Raw genomic sequence first — 10,078 nt, 5'->3', positions numbered from 1 at the left:
GAGGGGGGAAAGGGGTGGATCCCAGCAGCACCAGCATGTGCCTGAATCCTCTCTCTGCACCCTCTACTCTTCCCGCTCCTTTACTCTCATTGGATGTGTACCACCAAAATAGCTGGCACAGATCTGAGGAGACCAATTTGGGACATGGAGGCTTGCCCCAGGATAAGGAAACCTCTTAGCTCAGCACTGAACTCTGTTACTCTATGGCCGCTCAATAGCAGGTGCAGAGTCAAGTAGCCCCATTGTGGGGCTTCTTGCCTTATGCAGGGAAAGGGGGCAAAAGTTCCCTTTCTCCAAGGAGCTGCCAGTGGCTGCCTGGCACACTCAGAATCAGCGGCAGCCATTTGGCACAGCATGCTGGGTGTGCCAGGCAGCCGCTGTCAGCTCCTTGGGGAAAGGGAACTTTTGTCCCCTTTCCCTGCATAAGGAAAGTAGTTCCACAATGGGGCTACTTGACTCTGTGCCTGTTATTGAGAAGGCATAGTATAACCGAGTTCAGTGTCGAGCTCTGGTGGCTGCACTGGCTGCCGGTTCGTATCCAGGCTGAATTCAAGGTGCTGGTTTTGACCTTTAAAGCCCTAAATGACTTGGGACCAGCGTATTTGAAAACCGCCTTCTTCCGTATAGTCCAGTTCATTCTCTGAGGTCATCAGAGGGGGGCCCTGTTGGTTGTGCCGCCATTGAGAGAGGTGAGGGGAATGGTGGTCAGAAACAGGGCCTTCTCGGTGGTGGCACCTGCATTATGGAATTCCCTCCACTTTGAATGGAGACATTTTCCTTGTTATTAACTTTCTGGCGGGGTCTGAAGACTTCTTTATTTAGGAAAGTCTTTGAGGCCTTATAATGGCTGCTTCTACAAATTAAAGTTTTTACAGGGCATTTTATTGCTGACTGCTGTGTATCTTGCTTTTATTTTTAATATTTATCTGTTTTTATTCTGTATTTTAATGTATTGATTGTTAGCTGCCTTGGGTACCCTTCGATGAGAAAGGCAGAGTATAAATACAGGGTGACCCAAAAAAAACAGAACCCATAAAAATTTTATTAAATCCTACAAAGCTCCAGTAAATTTCAAGAAACTTACTGGACTTAAACTTATTGAGTTTGAGGAAGATTATTGTTCCAATATTTCATGCACAAAGTCAAGTTGTATACCCTGAAAGAAAAAAGAAGAAAAATTAAAACAATTTTATTCAAAGATTTGTGGGTTCTGTTTTTTTGGGTCACCCTGCAAAATAAATAAAATCATATCTTCACTATCAGGAGAGTGTAATCAGTCCTTCCCATCTCACCCAGACACAACAGAATCGCAACATCAAACATTAAAGAATGTATAACAAGCATGTTTTAAAAGTACAAACCAACCAACACATTCTCAAGAAAGAAACACACAGAAACCTTGCGCAGCTCCAAGAAGAGGCAAAAATGTCTGCTTCCACCCACCTCCAATATCTTCTTCAGCTCTCCATCTCCTGCTGCAGCTGTTCTGGAGAGTTTGGCTTTACCCTTCTGTTTTTGTCTCCTTCCTTGTTTCTTTCTGAACTTTTAATAGTGTTGAGCTTTCCCAGAGGGTGAAGGGAGGTTCAGGTGTTTTTAATTAATGAGCAGAGTCGACAGACTTCAAATAGCAACATACCTTAATCACCCTGGCCAATGTGGCAATACAGATGAGTACATCAAATCTGCTTAGTGTTGCAGGGTGGAAAGAAGACAACTCAAGAAATCCCAGTACTCAGGAGTGAAAGTTTGCAGGCTTTATTTCATTGCAAGCAATGGGCATCTCAAGGGACTTATGTCCAAAGCATTGAGAGCAATTTCTCAATATTAACTGGACCCTTTATAGCATTCTGGGTTCTTTGTTTGAAAATTTAGACTTCCTGTTGGCTGAAGTTTGACATCATAGATGCAGCTGATGCTTAATAGGCTATAGATAATTTTAGAGACACCTGATAGGCTTGTTTCAGGTTACAGTTCCCATAAAACGTAAAATTAAACATATTGAATTACAAAGTTTTCAAAAAGCAGTAGAGTGTGCTATAACATCATCTATCCAGTGTTGACCCATTGTTGACCCTTTTTCACATCCATCAATTCAATTAAAAATTGTTTTGACAAGGTTTAGACTACCCTCATTAAAAGAGATGGCACAATGCTCAAAGACAGGTGTGAAGACCAACATCTGGCAGATCTTCAGACCCCTTTCTTGGCAGGACTTCATGCCCATCTCGTTAGTGCATCTTGATACAGTCCTCTTATCTTACCTTCTGTGTTAATCCAAACATTGAACACCTGTGAAGCCTCTCTGCAAAACTAAAGCTTCTTTGTCTTTTCTTAAGACTTTTCTAAAATCAAGCAACCCTTTGGTTCCTTAAGACCTACTTCTAATGACTACTATATCTTAATTCTATATAACTATTGTGACCTTTTACTTTGGGTACGTTCTTTGGTTTGGTATCAAGGTTCACTTGGTCTCCATATGTATACTTTTGCTCCTAAAGCATTACAGTAAAAGCTACAGGGATACAGGCATTTAATTAGTGAGTGAATGTTTTTGCCAAGACATCCCTGTCTCTGCAAAGGTTGTCTGCCCGAAACTGGTATTTGCTTATCTGAATTACATTCCAGACTCTGAGGCCCAAGCATCTTTAGTCAGACTAGCCTTATTGCTTTTACCATTCTGTGTGTTTCCATGCTTTAGTCCAGGGGTGCTCAAACTTTCAACTTTAGGGATGCTGGACCTTTAACAAGTATATAGAAGAGAGAATTGCAGCAGGTGCAACTTGTCATCCCACAGATGACAAGCTGCACCTGCTGAAATTCTCTCTTCTATACACTTGTTAAAGGTCCAGCATCCCTAAAGTTGAAAGTTTGAGCACCCCTGCTTTAGTCAGACTTTTAAAATGATTCTTTCCTTGCTTATACTTATATTGGGCTATCCAGTGACTTTACAGTCTAGGGTCAAGGGTCACCGTGCCTCACTAAGTAGGTTGCCAGCATGCAAAATGCTTACCGTGGACAATGTCCAGGGATTTTATCCACAATGGAGCACCAACTTAAAAAAATTTTTTTAACAAAGAACAAGAACATGACATGTGGACACTGGTCACAATGTCAACTGGGTTATCAACTGGGTTATCATGGTATGGAGTTTTGACACTCTATATCTGTTTCATAAATCTAGCCCCTCAGGGCATCACTACTGTCATGTGTCTCTCTGTCCAATCATACTGCTTAATCCCACCCTCCTGTTGCAACATCTACTAATACTGAGTGCTTTTTTCTCTCAGTGGTTGGCAGGAGCTCCAGCTATTGCCTCTGCTAACCAAACACAGACTAAGGTAAACACTTTAGAGCCATTTCATTTCTCAGGACTGCAGCATTGCCATAAGTCAGTCTCATGCAGTTCAGCTGGAATCAATCTTTCTTAGTGGGTGGACAGGGAATGCTCTGGGGCACCATGCCTCTCACTCCAAACAGGCTGCATGTGCACCCAGACAGCCTCACTCTTCCTCAAAAACACTGAGTATGTATTCTGATCCAAAGACTGCGCTGCTGATGCTGCTGATGTCCTACCATTCTACCTGTGCATTTTGCTCTTTTTCCCAGGCCCCTGACAGTGTCAGAGAGATGATGTGGCCCTCCTGCCAAAATATTTGCCCACCCCTGCTCTAGCCTGTACTCCTCTCTCCTCTCCATCTTTGACTCTTCTAATCTGTTCCCTTTTTCCTTTTCAATTCTTAAGCCAGGCAGAGACACTCCCTGCAGGAAAGAGAGACTAGCATTTTACATGCTGCCTCTCGTGTTGAGAGGTCTTGGGCTGATCTTCAATACATTTGGGTTTGTGGAGAATGCATGTGACACAGAGCATCTAACTGGACACTGACATACAAAGAATGAGGCAGAAGTGGAAAAGAATGAATCACAGAAATCAGATGGGGATGTTTAGGGCTGCAAAGGCTTTAATTAAAGCAAAGTTTTCTGGGACTTCTGGTGATGTCGGACTGACCGGTGCACTTAGTGTGTATCTCCTGTTGGAATTGCTAATATGTACTGAAGAGGACTTCTTGTTTGGTCTCACTATCTCGCTAAGTGCCTTTTAATGACTATTTGATTCATTTCTTAGCATTTTCCTGACTTTCGTGCCAAGGTTGCCCTAGAAAATGCCTTTGAAAAAAGATAAGCTCACCTCCATTTCTTCAGCTTCTTCTCCCCCCACTACCAGACAGAGGTCTGCCTGAGGTTTGCCTCAAATGCAAAGCAGCATTTTCAGGCACTCTCAAATAGGGCCAAAGCAAAATCTCCCTGTACAGTACTTGAAGCATTGTGCCAAATTCCACTTTCCCTAATCCAAGGCACATCAGGCTCCACCAATCTGCATTTCACTCCCAAAATTGTAAAATGATGTGAGGAGTAGAGGGGAAGGGTGAGTATGGGGGAGATGAGAGTGGTTTCAGTGCTGCATACATATAGAGCTCCTGCACAGGAACCACAAAGGTTGGGCCCCCAACAAGCATGACCAATGGACACACTAGCAGTGGTTTGTTGGTCTACAGACCACTGTAGGTCCCACTTCCCCAAACTCATACACTGAATGCACAAAGGGCAGCAAATGAAGTTCCCTTTACATCTTTTAGTTCAGAAGTAAAATAAAATGCTTACTTTTTCAAATAGTTTGGCAGGGGTTGTATGGAACGGATTCGCCAATATGGGTCCACAGTTTTATTGGAAATGTTCACAGACTGGAAAGATCAGTAACCAAGTTCATTCATAAAGCCATCATATTGGCCCTGCATGCAAAGATCAGATCAGACTCAGATAACACGGAGAGGCTGCAGATCTTCTTGGGAAGGTGCATTTCAATAGCTGGGACAACAAAAATCACCAGCTGAAGTAATGAGTCCTCAGGTAAGTCAAGCAAGCAGGCATCTGCACACCCTGCAATGTTGATAGTTCGGCTTGTACGTGTGTAGTGTTGGCATGTTACCAATACCAAGAAATTGCTTGTTGAATTGCAGGCATCTCACCTATTTTGCAGGTTAGCTGGCCTGGATTGCCAGCTTTCATTTCAAACAAAACACTGGTGTGTACCTGCTCCTGCCAGTTTCCTGCCATGTAGGCAGCGTTCTGTGTGAGAGAGCTCAGAGAGGAGAACCGTATCCCTTCCATTTTTCTAGCGCAGTAGTTTTCAACTGACGCTGTTTTGAGAGCCGCCCAGCTCTGTGGGATTATTCTTAAAAAGTTTCACTTTGTGCTTGAGCTTTCTGTTTCTGGAGGGGGCGAGGTAAGTGGCTCTCTTTCCTATACTAAGGAGGGGGAGTATGTGCACCGCAACAGAGGCAGCCATGGTGGTGGCAAGGGGCAGCAGAACCCTTTGGGTATTTTGCTTGGCTGCAACCTGAAGCATATTATGTGGGGTGATTCTTGTCAGGAAATTCAAACCAACCGTAGTTCTCCCTCTGACCTGCAATGTTAAGCAATGCACCAAATTGCAGGGCTGATGCAAGCCACTGATGTAAGCTACTGTGTCTCAACCACAGTCTGCGCAACCCGTAATGCAGGCAAAATGAATTATGTTCAAATTGAAATTGCAACATCATAGAATATTTTACCAACAATTCCCTTCAGCTAAACTATGAAAAGTCCAAGATTGTGGTGTTTGGGCACTCTTGGAAATCACAGTCTTGGCTTTTCAATGGTAAAACAATACAACAAGTAAAGGAATTTCAGTATCTTGGTCTCCGGTTTCACTACCGGCATTTCTGGTCTTCCCATCGTCTTACAGTAATTAATTCATCCAAACTAGCTGTTCAGGCTATTACTCGCTTTTTCTTCTCTTGGAGTAATTCATTCATTCCAGCTGCTCTCCAGGCTTTTAATGCCAAAGTTACACCTCAAATTTTGTATGGCATTCCTGTTTGGATGCCAGCATTAAATGATTCAATTGAAAAGATACATTCTAATTTTCTATACAAGATCTTAGGTGTACCACATTGCGTCCCCTTTGCGGCACTTTGCCTGGAGACAGGCCAATATAGGCTGGAGTTTCTAGCTTGGTCCAGTTTCTTAAAATACTGGGCCAAAGTGTGCTTCAAGGCTGACCAAAATCCATTGTTAAAGGGGTTATTGACTGACTAGCTGTTGTCTCCTTGCTTAGCTCTCTTCAATAAGAAAATTAGACAAATGGGTCTCGAGGAAGATCTACAAGAAGCTGCTACACTTGAGACTTCTATCAGGCTCTTGATAACAAGACTAATAGACATAGAAAGGCAAGAGATTTTGGCTGCAGCACAAAAAAAATGTTCACCCCTAAATTTCCATCTTAACAATACCTTTGGTCTACAACCAAAATACCTGTCCTTCTTAGAGTGCCCCTTTGAAAGGAGGGCTTTTGATGCAACATGTTGCCTTCTAATGACCTACTTGGCAGGTTTAGAAATGCCCTGAAAGAAGAACGATTTTGCAATTGTGGCCTCAGAGAGGTAGACTCTCTTCCACATATTGTTCTGCATTGTGCTTTTAATCAGGTGCTCAGAGACCAGTATCTCCCCTCATTATCTGGAAACAAAAAAGGTCTCTCTGAGATCACCTCTTTACAACTTTTGCTGGCAGGTGAATTTGAATCTGTGACACTTCCAGTTGCTAAATTTCTACATGTGAGCAACTTGAAGCGGGCTACGTTGCTGGCTCTAAGCAACTTGGAGTAACTGTGTAAGCAAACTGGTGTGTTTTAACTCTTATTTCCTATCTCTCTTTTAATATATACCTTCATACATGACTGTTTGGAGATATTAGTTGTAAAACTATATGCCTAATAAAGGTTTGTTGAAAGTTGAAATTGCAATGTCAATACAATTGAACTTTTTGAAGTAATTCAGGCTGCAATCCTAACCACACTTTCCTGAGAGTAAGCCCCATTGAACAAAATAGTACTTACTTCTGAGCAGACCTAGTTAGGCTTGTGCCCTCAATAATTGGAAGCAGCATGGGCTTCTTTTTGCTCCTACCATAGGAGGATCCTGCTCACCAGACACAGCTGGGGTAAAATCCAGCATTTGTCAGCTGTGTTTCCTCTCATTTCTTTACCCCAAACCAAACAAAACCATCACTTCACTTCAAGAGCAGGAACTGCTCTCTATTTGCATCTGTGTTTGGGAAATGATTGGAAGCTTTCAGATAATCTGGGGAGTGTTCTTGAGATGAGTTGATGATATGATCTGTACCAACCTGCATTTTCCTTGTCAGCTATCAGTTTGTCAGTTTCAGTATCAGGATCCACCAACAGTCAGATCTGTTTAATACTTTAATACTTTAATAACAGGACTTTCAGTAAGATGCTGCAGATATTCAACTCTAATCCCTAGCCAAGATCTTACTTCCTCCATTCAATCCTGGATCTCTGACATTTCTCCTTGATTGCATCATCATTGCATCAAGTGCAATATGTTCAAGACTGAACAGCTCATCTCTCCACTCAAACCCTCCTTTCTTTGTACTCTTCTGGTTTTTTTATTTTCCAAAAACAAACATAAACACACACAACACAAAAAACATAACACCGCTACACACAAAAAAAGGGATGCAGGAAATCATATATCATTATCATATATCACTACAACTAATAAATCATTACGTATCTTAAACAATTTCCTCTTCTAAATTTACCTCTTAATATCATTTTTCATTTATCCTTCATCTATTATATCATATCAAATATAATATATTGGTTGGTTGGCAACCTTCAGTCTCGAAAGACTATGGTATAAGCCTACAGCACCCAGTATTCCCAGGCAGTCTCCCATCCAAGTACTAACCAGGCCTAACCCTGCTTAGCTTCCAAGATCAGATGAGATTGGGCATGTGCAGGGTAACAGTTTATGCAATACAATTATCTAAATGCCCTATCATATATTTCTAAAACTTCATTTTCAACCAAGCATAAAAAGATTTCCATTGCTCAATTTGTGTCAGTTTTTGTTGTTAATCCAAAATTTCTGAATGCCTGTCCATTGCCTCATTATTTCCTCTATTAATTCATCTTTCATTAATATTTTAAAATCCTTCCAATATCTAACATATACATTCTTCACTACAATTAAAATCATAATAAATAAATACACATCATTTTCTTTATCTATAACATCTAAAATAATAAGCAAAAATAATTCAGGTTTCAGCGATATCATAAATTCAACACTCTTGTATTACATTTCTTACCATTCTCCAATAGATTTGCATTTTTTTACATATCCACCACATGTTCCTTCCACACATTTACATTTCCAACAACTACTTGATATATTCTGTTTCATTTTTACCAGTTTTTTGGTGTCATGTACCATCTATAAAACATTTTATGTATCTTTTCTTTATAATTTGTTGCTCTAATAAGTTTTATATCATGCTTCTAGATCTGTTCCCATTGATCTATTGTGATATTATGATCTATATTTTATGCCCATTTTATCATACATTATTTTTCCTTATGTTTCAAAATCCAATAAAAACATACTTTTTAAAATATTTTTTTCTTTTGTTTACAGCAATAGTCTATCAAATGGCATCTATTCTATATAGAAATCTTCTTATTTGTCTCTCCCAAATCTTGCATCTAATTATAGGTGCGTCCAACCAGCCAGTCTCCACACCTCGCCTTGACAATTCTTCTTTTTTCTCTTCTTCCTCACTCTCCATGGAACATGTCTCAGAATTTGAGCTTTATTATCATCCACTGTCCATTTCTTTTCCTTTGAAACCTTCAGTAATTTATCTCTGTAAAAGGTTCTGATGAATTTCACATGAATTTCTCTTGGTAATTTGTGTTTTCTCAAATCAAAAGAGCTCACTCTTCTCACTGAATCCAGTTCTTGAGGTATCTCCTTCTTTGGTGTATCAATCCATTCTGATATTAATCTAACAGTCTGTCGTAATGTATCTTCTTTCTCTTCTGGTATATTTTGTATCCTCACCACTCGAGCTGCACTATCCATCTGAATCTCCATTAACATTGTCTCTGCGTCATGCTGATTTTCTTCTATCTTCGATATTTTAGCTTGGTCTTTTCTTATCTTTTGTCCTGATATCTCAATCTCTTGTTTATCTTCTTCTGGTGAAATTTTCACATCCATTAGGTGTCCACTAAGTTCATCTAATCGTTCAGTTAAAACATCCACACTGGCTTGAATCTGTGCAGATTTATTTATTTATTGCTGTACCATTGCCAACAGTATTTCCATGTTGTCTTGCATAGTCTGTTTCCAGTCTTTCCTTTCGCTTCCTCTTGTACTAGTTTTCCAAATTCCATCTCCAATGCTGGCAAACTTCGAAGTTTCTTACCCGCCATCTTCATTCTTCCTTCCTGTGGAACTCAAATATCTTTTGCTCGCAGTGCTCCTTAAGACCACTAGATGTCCTCAGCGTATTATCTTCCTTGCTCCACTTATAAACACAAATCCTATTCTTGCAATGTCTTTTTAAATCCACTAGACGTCACTGGTGCACTGTTCTTGTTTTGTTTCTGTTCTCTTATCTCTTATTTATACATGTAGCCTTGGCAACTGACATTCCTCAGTCTGCAAGAATGTCAAAACATCCAGCCGTTTTCAGGCAATCCTGAAAGAAAATATCAAATCAAAGCAATAAACGCTCCAATACACAATCTTTATCCAAGGACAATTAATTTGGAGTCCACTGAAATTCAAAGTTATAAAGTTGTAATTATATTTTCAGATAACCCTAACAAGCTTGGTAAATCTCTTCTACAATTTCTCCTCACACTGATAAACAGCAGAGGGGGGAACCTCCCCCCTCTTCTTCTCAAGGCAAAAAAAAAACCAAATCAGGCAGTCAATTACTCAATCCACGCCAGGCATACAAAAATGGAATAACACTTACTTAATTCTTTCAAAGTCTTTCCCTGCTGGGGCCTTCAGCTTGGTTCAACATGAATTCTTCACCATTACTGCCAAGATGGCGGAATCTCCTGGGAAAGCCCCCTGGCCGGGCTTTATCTCCTCAGGAATCGTGCCATCACATGGAGGAGTTTGTCTCTCCTGACAAACAATCCCCAGTTCTCCTCAGA

At 40.6% G+C, this 10,078-nt stretch overlaps 1 pseudogene; it reads right to left on the bottom strand.

Moving 5' to 3' along the window:
- Window positions 1-7,762: 7,762 nt before the first annotated feature.
- LOC136650295 (5S ribosomal RNA) lies at window positions 7,763-7,878 on the bottom strand (annotated as a pseudogene).
- Window positions 7,879-10,078: the final 2,200 nt, after the last annotated feature.

The sequence above is a fragment of the Tiliqua scincoides genome, chromosome 4 (assembly GCF_035046505.1).
Source record: "Tiliqua scincoides isolate rTilSci1 chromosome 4, rTilSci1.hap2, whole genome shotgun sequence".
In the NCBI taxonomy this organism is placed as follows: Eukaryota; Metazoa; Chordata; class Lepidosauria; order Squamata; family Scincidae; genus Tiliqua; species Tiliqua scincoides.
This window is presented reverse-complemented; position numbering and strand designations above follow the sequence as displayed.